At 43.6% G+C, this 15,274-nt stretch overlaps 1 protein-coding gene across 3 annotated transcripts in view; it reads right to left on the bottom strand.

Moving 5' to 3' along the window:
* ADGRF5 (adhesion G protein-coupled receptor F5) overlaps positions 1-15,274 on the bottom strand; it is a 104,950-nt gene that overhangs the window by 75,941 nt on the left and 13,735 nt on the right. The window contains exon 2 of one of the 3 annotated variants that reach the window (XM_060021698.1): positions 10-49. The exons of 1 other annotated variant lie outside the window; for it this stretch is intronic. The gene's annotated coding sequence lies outside the window, so the exon portion shown is untranslated. Of the gene's footprint in view, positions 1-9; positions 50-11,170; positions 11,202-15,274 lie in introns of those variants that run through there. One more of the 3 variants, XM_060021699.1, reaches the window with a different exon arrangement.

Raw genomic sequence — 15,274 nt, 5'->3', positions numbered from 1 at the left:
AGAACCTACTGTATTGCACAGGGAACTCTCCTCAGTGCTCTGTGGTGACCTAAATGGGAAGGAAATCCAAAAAAGAGGGGATATATGTATACATATAGCTGATTCACTTTACTGTACAGCAGAAACTAACACAACATTGTAAAGCAACTCTACTCCAATAAAATTTTTTTTAAAAAAGAAGAAGGAGCAAAATAACATCCCTACAGATAAGAAAACATGGCCTAATCTTACCCACAAACAAGAACTATGAATTTCTATTTCAAAATAAATTTAAATACATTTTTAAAAAACATAGTAATCAACTATACTTCAATTTAAAAAATAATTCTATAAAAAATAAATAAAATACTACCCTTGACCAATAAGTAAATAAATAAATAAGAAGAATATTAAGACACATACACACAGAGGCAAACAGCTTAAATCATGTCTTAGAATACAGTTGATCCTTGAACAATGTGTGTTTGAAGTGCTTGGGTCTACTTACACGCCGATTTTTTTCACTAACTACACACGACTGTATGACACGATCCACAGTTAGCTGGTTGACTCCTTGTATGTGGAACCGGGATACGGAGCGCTGATTGTAAAGTTATACACAGATTTTCGAGTGCGGGGGTCGGGGGAGTGCCCTTAACCCCTACGTTGTTCAAGGGTCAAATGGATTCCAAATTTCTTACACTAAATATTTGTGGTATTGACTTTTTCTATACGAAATGGACAAAGACATTCCAGATTCTTTTTAATACTAAAAACCTATAATATTAAATTTAAGTAGTAGAGAACAGCTGAGTCTTGAGAATGCAAAGTAGCCTGGGGTTAAGCGTGTGGACACCAGATCTGCCCACTAGTAGCTCCTCAGAAACTTAACAGGTTATTTCATCTTTCTGTGCCTCAGTTTCCTCTTCTGTAAAATCAGGTTAATAATAAGACCTACCTCAGGGTTGTTGGGAAGATTAAATGAGTTCCGTACATGTATAAAGGCTTGTAACGGTGCCTGGCATTTAGTGAGCATGTGTGTTAGCTACTGCTATTTCTGCAGAAAAGAGGTTTTTGTTGTAATACCATGTAGAGATTTGGTACTGTCTTTGCCTTTGTTTTCTGCTGGCTTTGCCTCTGGTTCCGTACAGGCGGGCACTTTGAAGATGCCTCTAAAATATATCTTCTTGTGTTTGTCATGAGATGTGGTTCCTTTGGGGGTATCTTGAGTGGATTAGTATAGATGTAGATGAATGACACCAGCTGTGTTGGAAGGAATGAAGAAAACGTAGGAGAAGCCTGTACATTATCATGGGGGTAAAGGACACTAACAGAACTTTGCAGGCTGACGGCTTTGGAAAGTAACTGTAAGAGAGAACTGAATGTCTGGTGGCAGAGTTCGCCCACTCCGGGAGAGGAAAGCTTGCAGACCTTGATACTTCAAAAAAGAGTGACAACGTGGGGGACATTGACTCAGATGCATCTTGTCTTAAAAAACACCCTGCTGTCAGTCAGCTCCTGGGTTAACGCTTCTTTGAAAGCGCTGTCTTTTCCCTATTTGCGTCGGTTTGTGGGATGCCATCAACTCTGACATGGGACAGGGCGCTGTCAAGGTGGCTGTCCCTTTGCCTCACTGAAGAGCAATTCCTCTCTCATCCATAGTCCTGTTTGTTGCTAGGAACACTCTGTGCTCGTGGCACTCACTTTACAATGAAAACAAAGACAAACAGAAAACGGGACCACCATATGGTCTCAGCTGCAACCCAGAATTCACTGCTGATGGGAAGACTTTGCCCTGTCGCAGCTACAGCTGCCCTGCCGTTGGCTGGGACAGAGCCCTTCTCCTGAGTTCTAAGATGTTGTAGTTGGTGGCAAATTGAACCCAGACTTCAACCAGACTGCGATGGTGCAGCCTGAGTAACTAATTCACTAGTCGTGTTAATCTATGTTTGCGTTAGTATGAGGCGCCTCTTAGGGCTTGAGGGGATAACCTCATTGGAGACAGAGCTATTTGCTCAGGCAGAAATGTCAGCACCAAATAAATGTGTCTTTCCCAGCATGCTCCAGGCTGTGTCACGCCTCTGCCCTTCCCCCTTCTTCATCTGGCTAACTTTTAATGTCCAGTTAAATTGCAGATGTTATTTCTTCCAAGGACCCTCCTAGCTCTCCCCGGCTGGGCCATGTGTTTCCTCTCCCTGACCCCAAACTATCAGGTATGTGTCTTTCTGCAGGTACCAGACTGCACTCAAATGATCATTTTAATGCTTAATGCATTGACTGTAAGTGCCTTGAGGGCCGGGCCCCGTCTTATTTATCATATGCCCAGCTCCTCACTCGGTGCTGGCATGTCCTAGCTGATCCATAAAAGCAAACAAAAGGACTACCGTATGGTCCAGCAATCCCACTCCTGGGCGTATATCCAGAGACAACCATAATTTGAAAACGTACACGCACCTCAATGTTCACTGCAGCACTATTTACAATAGCCAAGCCATGGAAGCAACCTAAATGTCCAGTGACAGAGGAACAAATAAAGAAGATGTGGTACATATATACAACGGAATATTACTCAGCCATAAAAAAGAATGAAATGATGCCATTTGCAGCAATATGGATGGACCTAGAGGTTATCATACTAAGTGAAGTAAGTCAAAGAAAGACAAATATTATACGATATCACTCATATGTGGAATCTAATTTAAAAAATGATACAAAATGAATTTATTTACAAAACAGAAACAGACTCACAGATTTCAAAAACAAACTTATGGTTACCAAAGGGGAAATGTGGGGAGGGAGGGATAAATTAGGAGCTTGGGATTAACATATGCACACTACTATATGTAAGATAGATAACCAACAAGGACCTACTGCATAGCACAGGGAACTCTACTCAAGATTCTGTAATAACCTATATGGGAAAAGAGTCTGAAAAAGAATGAATATATGTACAACTGAATCACTTTGCTGTACCCCTGAAGCTAACTCAACTATACTCCAATAAATTTTTTTTAAAAAGGCAAACATAAGGAAACTGCTTCATTTCATTCCATGGCTGGGTTCTCCTCTTAACACTGGCATGTCCCATGGCTCAGTCTTTGGAACTCTTCTCTGTTGACACTTATTCCCCAGGTGATCTCCACCAGTTTTGTGGTTTAAATCTTTGTGCTGGTGACTTCCAAACATCTACCGCAATCACAGACCTCACTCCTGCCCTTCTGACCAGTACATCCAACTTCTCACTCGATAAATCCACTTGGATCTTCAATAGGCTCTCAAACGTAACATGTCCGAAAACAAAACTGGTCTTCCCTCCCAAGCTAGCTTTTCCAACAGTCTCTCCCATCTCAGTGAAGGGCGTCTCCATCCTTCCAGGTTAGCCAGACCAAAACTCTAAGACTCATCCTCGAGTCCTCCCTTGCACACTTTAATTTGTCAACAAATCCTGTCTACCTCCAAAATACACGCGTGGTTGGGTATTTCTTACCCCTTCCACTGCTATCACTCTCATCAAACCATCATCACCTCTTGCCTGGATGACCATCTTTACCTCTAATTGGTCTCTGTGTAAGACTGCAGTTAAAATGGTCTTCATAAGATCTAAGCTATGTAATGTCCACCTGCGCTCAGCCATGCTCTCATCTCACACAGTCAAGGTGAAAGTCTTTTCAGTGGCCTGTAAGGTCTACACCATTGGCAGCTTTGCTCCTCCCACCATATCCTCCCTTAATTCCTCTCCTTCTTTCCACGTTGCTCCAGCCATGCCGGCTTTCCTGTGAGCCAGGTTGTGCCATCCCAGAGTCTTGGCACTGGCCATTCTCTCTGCCTCGATGCTTTTAGCCCAGATATCCTCGTGTCTCACTCCCTCACCTCATTCCCACCTTTGCCCAAACATTGCTTCCTTAGTGATGCCTTCCCTGACCACCATACGTCCCACTTCAGTCCTCCCAACCCCCTCCCCTGAGGAATTTTTTCCATATCACATATCACCTCTAATACACTATAATGTACTTATTTATTTTATTGGCTGTCTCCACCTTCTAACCCTCCACTAGGGTGTAAGCTCCCTGAGGGGAGAGATGCCTATTTGGTTCACTAAAGAAGCATATTTGAAAGTGTAACATGAAAGCAAAGGTAAGAACGCCACGATGTTAGTATATACACAGCAGAGGTAGACACCAAAGTCCATAATTATTCTACTTGTAAAACACTCACCCTTCCACGTCTTGGCAGGGTACGCCCTATTTGTCTTTTTTTAATCCACAACCAGATGTTGGTAACACTTTTGACCCAGTGTGACTCAGGGTCAGCTCTCCTTTGTTATTTCTATAACAAGGCCAGGAAAATTCCCCTCTGGCACTGACCTGTCCTTATGCAAGGAAGAAACCGACAGAAAATTGGGCGGTTTTATGGTATACAAATGGTCTTCTTCTTATCTTGTGTGTGTATCTTGGCAGACTCTGCTAATTGGAGTTGGTCATATTTGTACTCAGCTGCGGCCTCTCAGGTTTTATTTGCATTTGCTGTTACTGGATCCATTCCACCCATAGACAGATTTATTATGCCTTCTTGGCATAAGTATCTTTCAGATACTTATATTATTTTGCTGTGGAAGATCCCAAAGCTTTCCATCTTTTGGACCAATTGGATACAGTTGACTTCCATATTCTACCCACCTTCTTATGTCTCCTGTGATGGTCCTAGCTTTGGTCAGAAATCCAAAGCACCCTCCAAGTGAAGTCCTATTTTGGACCACGGCCAAGACTACCTCCCTGCCTTTTCTTGGAAGAGGGAGAGACAGCATATGGGAAAATGGGAGACAGATGCAGGACACAGATCTGTAGAGGTGACATCAACAGCCTTCTCTTGGCCTTTGTTGACCTTTTCTTATGCAGGGTTGACCGTCAGTGGCCTGGCAATCATCCCTAGCCTTTGGATTCCACCTTTGGCTCTTACAGGTGACCCACTAGCCCATCCATGCAGCAGGAAGTTGCCCATATGTCAGCCACATGCTGCAGCCTTGGTGTGCACGGATGTCAGAGTTATTGATGGACCACATGTATCACTGACTCCTCCTCCTTTATCCCCGCCCCCATCCCCACTACCCTCTCTTTCAGCAACATGGAGAAGAGCTAGGTATTTGAGGACATGGGCATTCCTTCTTGTCTTGGTCTGGGAAGGAAGCTCTTTTGAAGGAAGCTGAATCTGGTCTCAAGTGTGCAAGTTCCTTTGTACTGAACATGGGTGGCCGCTCCTCTTCTAACTTCTGCTCCTTCACTGTGTGTCCTGGGTGCAGGTGCTCTGATGCAGGTATCATATGCCTCAGGCAGCAGTGAGGGCATCTGCTAACATCCCTAGTCCCCATAAGGGCACTTTCCATCCCGATTCAGGGCCTCAACACTTCCTCTGCCACCAAAACAAAGGTTCCCCCATTTTTGCCTTTGATCGGAGAGGTGGTTTCCTCAGAATTTATCAAGCCAGTGAGTGAATAGCCATGATGCTAAACGCACCAGACAAATGAGAGCTGAAGAGTCACACATGCCAAGAGAAAAGTCAGAATCACAGGATTTGAGAGCCAAGGGGACCGGGTGATCATGCATTCCAGCGACCATGCTAGAGGGAGCTGAGAGGCTTCACCAAGGCCACAACACCCATTAGTGTCGGAACCAGAATTAGAACTGATATCTCCTGTCTTCCCAGGCAGGACTCTTAGCATGGTGCCTTGGCGCCTGCCCCAACCCCCTCTGAATACTCAGATACCCTTTCTTCTTACCTCTAAATTAAGACAATTCCCCAGGTACAGGTAAGGGGTTGATCCCTACACCTGATGCCTAAGATACAGTGATGATTTCTGAGTAGAGAGAGACAGTATTAAACTTGTGTTAGACCTGTAGTCTTTTCTTTATGATGCTTGGTCCACAATTTAATTAGTGCCAGAAATGATGCTCTAAGTAAGTTATGCCAAAGCCTATATCCTTTCAAGAAAGAAGGTTAAATGATTCTTTCTACTGTATTAGGATACAGCTGAACTGAAAGTGTAGTGAAGGGCACCATAGTGGTCTGAGAATTTTGGCGCCAGGTAACATAAGCAGTGTAGACTGTCACCTCTGTGGGAGGATTTGAGAAGCAATAGATAAACCTATGTCCACCTGCTTCTAATTCCTAAACTTACACCTTTAGAGACAAATTGCTTTAAGCGAAGGAACCACCTCTGCTCTGACTCAGATGCCTTTGAAAGGTGGATATATTATCCATTTCCAATGAGTTGCATGTAAGCATGAATTAGTTTAAGTCATCAAAGAGGCTTTAATAACAAGAAGGCAATTGGGTAAGGGGGGGAGGGGTAAATTGAGAGGCTGGGATTGACAATATACACACTACAATATATAAAATAAATAACAAATAAGGATCAACTGCAGAGCACAGGGAACTCTGCTCAAAACTCTGTAGTGACCTATATGGCAAAAGAATCTAAAAAAGAGTGGATATATGTATATGTATAACAGATTCACTTCGCTGTACACCTGCAACTAACACAACATTGTAAATCAACTACACTCCAATAAAATTTTTTTTAAAAAGAGGGCAATGGGGTTAGAGAGAAGTGGGGGATAGTGGAAAGGGGGGAGTATTTCAGAGAGCAATTCTTATCTGTGTCTGAGAGCAGACAGACAGCTTATTTATTAAAATTATCCTGCTAATTGTTGGTGGAATTGCTACAATCACGTGGCCCGACAATGCTCTTATTTATGTTCGTTTTCTCACTCCTCCAAATCACCATTTCACATTTTCTCTTTTCTCCTCACTCTTGGCTGTAGTCTTGCCTCCTACTTCATTGAGAAAACAGAATCAATCAAATGCTCATCTTCCTATGTGCAAACTTCCCACACTCTGGCACCTGAACTGCCCTCTGGTTTGAGAGGATGACTCAGCCCTGCTCCTGCCGACGACCTGCCTCTTCCTCCACTCGGCTCTGGGTGCCATTTCCTCTTTCATCTTCAGCACTGGATCCGTCCCAGTAGCACACCAGCATGTTCTAGAATCTCTCTTGAAAAGCCTTTGACATCTGTCTCTTTCCTCATTGACTGCAATATTTTTCTGCTCCCCTTTACAGCAACTCTTGACCAAAGAGCTGAACACATTGACTTTGTCTCCACTTCTTCACCCCTCTTCTTTGGCTCCCAAGTCAGTCAAATCCATCTTCCTTCCCTAGCTCTGCACTAGCGACTCTCATGACCGTCACCATGGTTTCCACATCACCATGGTCAATGGTCCATTTGCTGCTCTCATCCTCCTTGACTCTGCAGCACCATGTGACAGAGCTGGCTGCTCCTGCCTCCTTGAAATCCCATTGGCATCCAGTCTTCTGATGTTCCTCCTACCCCACGGGTTCCTCCCACCTCTCAATCCCCTTGGCGCCCTTTCTTTCTCTACCTGCCCTCTATATTTAGCCTGCCCCAAGCCTTGTCCATGGTCCCACATCCTTTTCCACCTGTACTTTCTTCCAGGGTGGTCTCACCTGGATCCACACTTGAAAAAACATTCGTGGATGAGGGCAAAGTAAAGATATTTCTAGACATATAAAGACTGAAAGAGTTTGTATCTCCCTGGCCCTGGATGAAAGGACTGTAGGATAAAAAAAAAAAAATGATTTGGGGGCATGGACCCTTTTGGCCATCTGGTAAAGACTATGATTCCTTCTCTGAATAATGCTTTGAAATGTATAGAACAAAATACATAGGATTACAAGAGAAAATAATTATATTGAAATATAGTTATCAAAATATTAAAACAATGTGATTTAGTAATATATTTACCTCTTTCTTAATTTATTCAATTAAAAAATTTAATGAGGCAGCTTTAATGACCATCACACATTTCATGTGCTGATGGGAATAAACTAGAGTTCTGAGGGTCTGCAACACAGTAATGTGATACCAAAATATCTGCGATTTCTATTGGTGACAAAGTCATAGGTACTGCTAATACTGCTGTGGCTTGTTACCTAGGTTCCTAATTAAAGGAAATCCTAAATTGCAGTTAGAGGTTAGTAAAAATAAAGATATATTTTTCCCATTCAAGTTTGTGGACCCACCGCCAAATTTTATTCATGTGACGTCCATGAACTTAAGATAATGTAGTTAAGAAAGAAAAATGGACACTCAAGAACTGATCACTTAAAATCTGTTTTTTAACTATTAGTTTTTTAAATTATTAGTTAAAAATGACTAATTTGGAGGTGAGATTATAATAGAAAATATGAAAATACTAAGTAGCTCTGACAAGGAACACCGTAGGTATTCAACGAATACATTTTTAATGACTGAATCAAGGGGAGGTTTTGTTTTGCGGCTCATCCCGTTTTCGGGGGCTAGGATGTCTATACCGTCAGGAGAATCCAGTGCTTTCAAGGGCACAGTCACGGCGTGGTTATGGCTGCTAACACACCATGCCCACCAAGGCCCCCCAGTAGGGTTGCAGGAGTCCCCCTACATAGATGGGGAGGTATTCCACCATCTTAGCCAAAGAGTGAAAATAACTTCTAAGGTAGAGCTAGAAATCCCCAACACATAAGAGGTGCTCAATAAATTTCCCAAGACCTACAATACAAAGGTAACACTACTAGATCAGTATCACCTTCTGGTCAACCAGCGAAGGCCATCCCTGTGCTAAAGATGGCCATTCCCCGTCCCCCAGGGACACATCCCACCTCCCTCCCGAGTCCCTGCTCCGTGGCTCCTGCTTCACGTCTTAAGAGTGGGGTCCCTCCACCACCACTTCCCTCAGTTCTTCAGAGCCATGATGTATTCTTTTTAAAATGCTCTTTCAAGAATACATACTATGTCAGGCACAATGACAACATTTGTTTGAGAAAGAACTCGGAAAAGGTTGGGCTGATGCCTGTGTCCGTGAGCAACAATGGTTCTGAACTCCAGCCCCAAGAAGGGGCCTAAAATAAGCTCGCTGAGGAGAAGCATAAAGTTGGGAGCACAGTGGTGAGAATGGAAAATGAAGCACAAATGGAAATTAATCAACATTTCTGAAGTTCAGCTACTTGGGGAGCAGGAAAAACGTGCTTTTAAAAAGCCTAGAGATGTGGGATGCTGGAAAACCAGATGGCTTGTGATTGAGCCCTGGAGAAACGAGCTATTCCATCATTAGCAAGACCTTGTTAGACCACTTTTTATTTTACCTGAAGTGAATCTTTTAAAGAAAATGGAAAGGCACACACTGTCCAGATATTACACATATTACTCAGTAAACTAGCTCCTGTTCAAAACAACTTGCTTGTTTTAATATTAGGAAAAGCATTAGTTGTTCACTTCGAGTGCCCTACCCATAGGTTTATGAAATTCTGTCTCCCCAAATCTAGGTTGTGCATAAGACATCTCTTTGGAATCTCCTTTACTCACTGGTCTGTTCCATTTCATACCATGATGGCAAACTCTTGAGACCCTGTCTGACCTTCCAGTGTGCTTGGTGATCAAGTTGGTAAACCCAAAGTTTAGTTGCCCTGTGTTCTAGCCTGTACTTTTTGAGTGTTTCAGGGACAGACGGAGTTAAGAGATGAAGGGAAAGGTGTTCACAGTGGCTGCTACAGCCCTTGGCAATGGCCCAGCACTGTGCAAACTGTCACTGTGCTGCATGGAAGTTGCCCGGCTCCCCTCAGCTCCACGACCTGTCCCAGAACAATGAGTCCAGGTTTCCAAGTTCAAGACTGTTCCTAACTACATCACCACCTATAATTCAAAGCTGGCCTCTTGGGACCACTGAACTATCTTTAGACCTGGTGCATAGTACACAAAACATAGCTACCTATTAACAATTACATGGTGATTCCAGGACCACACCCCTTTGGTTTACCTTGTCTGACCTGGAACATTAAGATAGGGAAAACAACATATATTGATATTTTTAGTCTTTTCCTGAATTCCTCAAATGTTCCATTTTCCATTTTACTTAGAGTCAGTGAGATCTGGACTTTGTGCTTTACCCAGTGGGATATTCACACACATCCCTCTTCCTAGGACTCTTTATTTGAACCGGCTGGACCCTCACTAAGCAAGGGCACTCTTACGAATGAGCTCCAGCCCTTGGATCACCTACTGGTCTACATCAGAAATGGTCCCATATCTTCCCTTCTTAAGTGCCAGAATCACCTTATACAACAAATGCCTGATCAGGGATATTTATATATACTAACAGGAGCGATATTTAAGTAAACTTCTATGGTTGACATCATAAAATTTCCCAGGAATCACATAACGACAAAGAGTGGAAACTGGTTCCCTACACCCATGAATACACACATGCACACGGGCACACGCATGCACGTGTTCACCTCCCTCTCTCTGTCTCTCTCTGTCTGTCTTTCTCTCTCTCTCTCTCTCTCACTCACTTCTCTGCATCGTAAAATCCGATTGAAGAAGGCAACAGCCTGCGCTCATAATTCTGGACCATGGAAGCATCTAGTATATTTGACATCTGGACCAGATTTTTTTATTAACTCTACCCTCTTTTATATGAGAACATTATTTTCAGTAATAGTCCTTATTTTCTTGATTAATTCTTTAGATTTAAAACAATTAAAAAAGAGAAAAAATTTTCACTTAAATATTAATTTTCGGTAAAACATTGAGGTGTGAGCTAAAACGTGTAGTTGTCAAATAAAGAGTACACCATGCGGGTAGTACTCTGCTTCACTGTTTTCAACTTTAAACACAAATCAGAACTCTATGAAGTCCCACAGAATGACAGAATTGAAGCAACTCGTTCCGTTTATTTGTCTCTACAATTACTGTGCTAATGTTACTTATTTTTAGCCTGCTGTTCAAATGCAGGGATATGTCATGCCCCAGGAGATAGTCACTTCAAGCAACCTCAGACAGTTCCAAACCATTAGGAACTTATTCTTGGAACACGAACATGTAGTGGACTCCCTCTGTGCCAGGAGTCAGTATATGACTGAGTTTTCTGAATCAACTTCTATGTAGAACACAATCTTTATTAAATATGTGTGGAATCTAGAAAAATGATACAGATGAACTTATTTGCAAAGCAGAAATAGAGACACAAATGTAGAGAACAGACATACGGATACGGGGGGCGCGGGGAACGGGGGTGGGATGAGCTGGGAGATTGGGATTGACATATATACACTACTACGTATAGATAACTAGTGAGAACTTACTGTATAGCACAGGGAACTTTACTCATTGCTCTGTGGTGACCTGAATGGGAAGGAAATCCAAAGAAGAGGGGATATAGGTATACGTATAGCTGATTCACTTTGCTGTACAGCAGAAATTAACACAACATTGTAAAGCAACTATACTCTGATAAAAATGAATAAAAAATAAGTAATACAAATATGGTAACTAGCAGCTTAGATTCTATTACTGAAACTCACCCGTGATGACAGCAATTGTTTAGAACTTAGACCAACAAAAGTTTTTTTTTGGAAGAGTATTTTGCCACTGACATTGTTTGGAATTGCCACTGCATGGTGATCATTAAAAAAAAAAAAAAAGACTTTTAGTTGGTTTTATTATTGATTTTAAGTTCTCTCCAGACATGTACCACCTTATTGCCTGCAGCCGGGGTGACATTTCCCCACCACCAACCCTCGTGCCCCGGATTCCAGAGCGTTTCTTGTAAGCTTGTCATGCAACCACAGGAGACCTTGGTGTCAAAGGGTAGCTCGTTTTCTCTTTATCAGCCTCCTCTGTTTTAACTTGGAGCAGTCTTTTTTTTTTTCAATGGGAAACTAGCTAAATTAATTATATTGCATATACACAATAAAATACCATGAAGAGAGCAAACACATATATAGTCTTTGGTTGAACCATATACCATTCTAAGTGCCCTACATTAGATATACTATCTCACATAATTTCCCAACACTACTCCTACTATCCCATTTTACATATAAAACAAGAAGTTAAGTAACATGCCCAAGATGACACACACATATATATATTTTTTTCTATGTCATAATGTCGACATTCAGTCCAGTAATCCTCCACTGTAACAGCGTGGAGCAGTCATTTTAGCGATACAGACCCGAAGAGCGTGGAGGAAGGACTTGCCACCAGCAAATGTAAGTGGTGGAGAGCCCTTGGCAAAGGAAGACCACGTGAACCCCCAGACCCTAAAGGCATTGCCCATCTTCTCCAAGGGAAGCTCATCTTCCCAGAGTCCCCCACCTGCTCCTCATTTCAGCTCCCTCTGGGAACATCTCCCTGACCCTGAGGAAGGAAGAACTGCACAGTCTCTTTCTCAGTGCACTTCTAAGCCACCCTAGGCCACCTGGAAAAAAAAAAAAAAAAGTGTGTGTGTGGTACTGACTGGGGGTCAGAAGGGAAGCCAGCTTCTGCTCCACTTAATCCTGAAGGAAGGAAGCAGGAAGCCCTGCTTTGGGGATTGGGCAAAGCCTCCTCCAGGACGGGCTATCCTGTTGCCTCCTGACCCTCTCCCTGATCAAGGATCCAGTGCAGAAAACAGAGCCTCTGCCGCATGTCCCACGCCTCTCCCAGGAGCAGAGACAAGAAACAATCCTTAAGGCTACTACTAAGTGTTTACACACTGCCAGGCAGTGGGTCAGTACCCAGCTGGGCCTCACATCTCTGAAAGGGGGGCACGATTGTCATCCCCATTTTACAGAAAGTCTGTAAAGCTCAGCCTCAGAGCCTCTGAGGTGGCGAAGACAGAACCAGAGCAGCTCATGTCCTAGGCCTATCTGTCCTGCCTGGGGTAGGGTTGGCTGGGGGTGAACCCTCCCATGCCTCTAGCATCTGTAGAAACCAGAGCATGAACCTTCACAACCTGCTGTTGTGCTGTGGGCTGTACAGCATCGGGGCCCGTCTATTACCGTGAATCAAGTCTGGCTGCTCACAGAGCAAGACTGAGAAGTGGGCATGAAACCAACACAACATTGTAAACCAACTATACTCTAATATAAAATTTTTTAAAAACATAAAAAAAAGAAATGGGCAAAGTGAATTTCTTGATAACTTATTAGTATAATATGTGTATAATCAGATGCTGGGCATCTTCTCACTCTTACATCCAGGTCTTCCTGCTGTACCTGCCCCTCAAAATATCCCTTCGCATGAAAACATTGTGAGCAAGGATGAATTGAGTTAAGTATCATAATAGGGACGGTGTGGGGGGTTTGCATCACACATTCTGCCTCTTCAATATGCCTCTTCTTCCAAGTCATGCATCATTCATTCCTTCACCAAATGTTGTTGAAAACCTGTGCACCAGACACTAATGGAGACCTTGGAGATAAGCAGTAACTAACACAACTGTCCCCGAGGAGTTTCATTCCAGCTGGAGGAACCTGCTGGCTGGCCTCTCGGTTCATTTCCACCCTTCTCTGCCGTGCTCTGTGCCCCGGGGGACCCACCCCACACCCTGCAGTGCCTTGTTTCTGGGAGAGCAGGAGATGCCAGCAGGAGATCGTAGGATGGGAGGAAAGGGGAGCCAGGGATGTACTCCCCCCACTCCTTTTGGGGCTACAGTTTGGCAATGGCCTTATTGTGTTGCTCCACCCTCAGCCATGGATTCTGGGGGACCCCCTCTCCCACATCCACAGGTCTTGCCAGGCTCCTCTGACACCCCACCCAAAACATCTGGCCCCTTCCTGCCCTACGGGAGGGGATCAAGGGCTTCCTGGTACTGCTAGTGGCTTGTTGACAAAATGCCTTCACCTTTTCAGTTAACCTTTGAGAGTGATTTCCTTCCTGGTGTGGCCTTGACTGATACAGTAATATTGACAATAAACAAACAAATAAGTTATGTACCAGATGAGCAAAAATGCTATATAGAAACATAAAGGCAGCAAGGAGTATGTGTGTGTATTCACGTGTGTCGGTGGAGGTGGCATCACGCCCCTCTTTCTAACAAGTTACTGGAAATCCCCTTTCCAACCCTCGCCACATCCGTCCCCAGCCTCACTAGCTCAAATCCCACGTTATTGGGATTTCCACTGGGTCCTCAATTTTTCTTATCTGTATTAACCAGAGCAGGTCAGCCTCTGTCAGCGCCAGCCTTCAAATGTGTATCCCAATTTCCCAAGCAAAGTGCCCTCCACCGGTCACCATCCTAGTTCCTAGGTGATGGTACGAATTATCGACAACCAGAAATGTTTTTTATGACATGTAGTTTGTGAGTCGACTTATAGTTTAATTTTCTGTGTTTGGGGAGCCTGTACACTCTTCAACCATGGAAAGCCCGCAGAACAAATTCCAGTACTCGTTCTGGAAACTATTTGCTAGAAAAAGGACGATGCTCAGGGTGCGTTCAAAGTATCTTCCTCTCCTGCCCTGCCTTTCTGCTGGACTCAGACTCCACCACCTGTTGACTGCCAAGTCACGCTCATCTATTTCTCTATTTTTTGTTGTTCTCCTCCCCTGCACCTCAGATCCATGGGTGAGACCTTGGGGCCCACTGCTCTTCCCACCATATGAGGGAACCTCTTGGTGTGTACCGTTCAGCACTTAATAAGCCTACGTGGTCCACTGACCGGGACTTCCTGGTCCTGCCTGCAACCTTCTCACCAGAATCTCAGGGTGGGGTCCAGAATCATTATGAACAAGCTTTCTGGGTGACTCCTGTGCAAACTAAACTCTGAGAAGTACTGTCCTAGAGACCACCCACCCTGTTCCACCACAAAGGGCTTTGCAGGGGCCTTTACCTCTCCCCCCAATTCACCTTACTTTTCCTTTTCTTCCCCCATTTTTCAGATGACTGCAAAGCAAAAGAGACTCACTCTTCCCTCGTTTAACTAGGGATTCTTTTCTATGTGTAGGAATCGTGCCATAACATGGTCGGCCGAGTGGCCAAGCTCCAGGCATTTAGAATGAACACAAACGGACGGGGCTAAGCTGGGGCTGGAACCCAGGTGAGTTCAAAGGTGTGGGGGAGACGTCAGGAAACGTGAGAGCACTGGGCACCTGTGAGCTTGGGGAGGCCACAGGGTAACTAGACAACCAGACTGGTGTATTTGGGGGACTTCCACTAAAATCCCTAGGTGAAAATTAAACAAATGAGGGGAAAGAGCAAGTTAATAAAAGTTTGTTTCTTGGACTCAATGAAAGTAGTTTTCTGCTTATTTCCTTTTCATACAATCACAGTTCATTCCGATTATTTTTAGTAACTTCCCTTTGACCTCATTGTTTCAAAACTCCTAAGTGACTTTCAGTAAAGGTTGAATTTTATTGTAAGGATATAGAATGTGGAACTCCACTAATTAATTTTCCTGGTAAATGAAGGCGAAACACTGTGTAGT

This window comes from Delphinus delphis, chromosome 10 (genome assembly GCF_949987515.2).
Source record: "Delphinus delphis chromosome 10, mDelDel1.2, whole genome shotgun sequence".
NCBI lineage: Eukaryota > Metazoa > Chordata > Mammalia > Artiodactyla > Delphinidae > Delphinus > Delphinus delphis.
The sequence above is the reverse complement of the archived record's forward strand: the minus strand, read 5'-3'. Positions and strand labels throughout refer to the sequence as shown.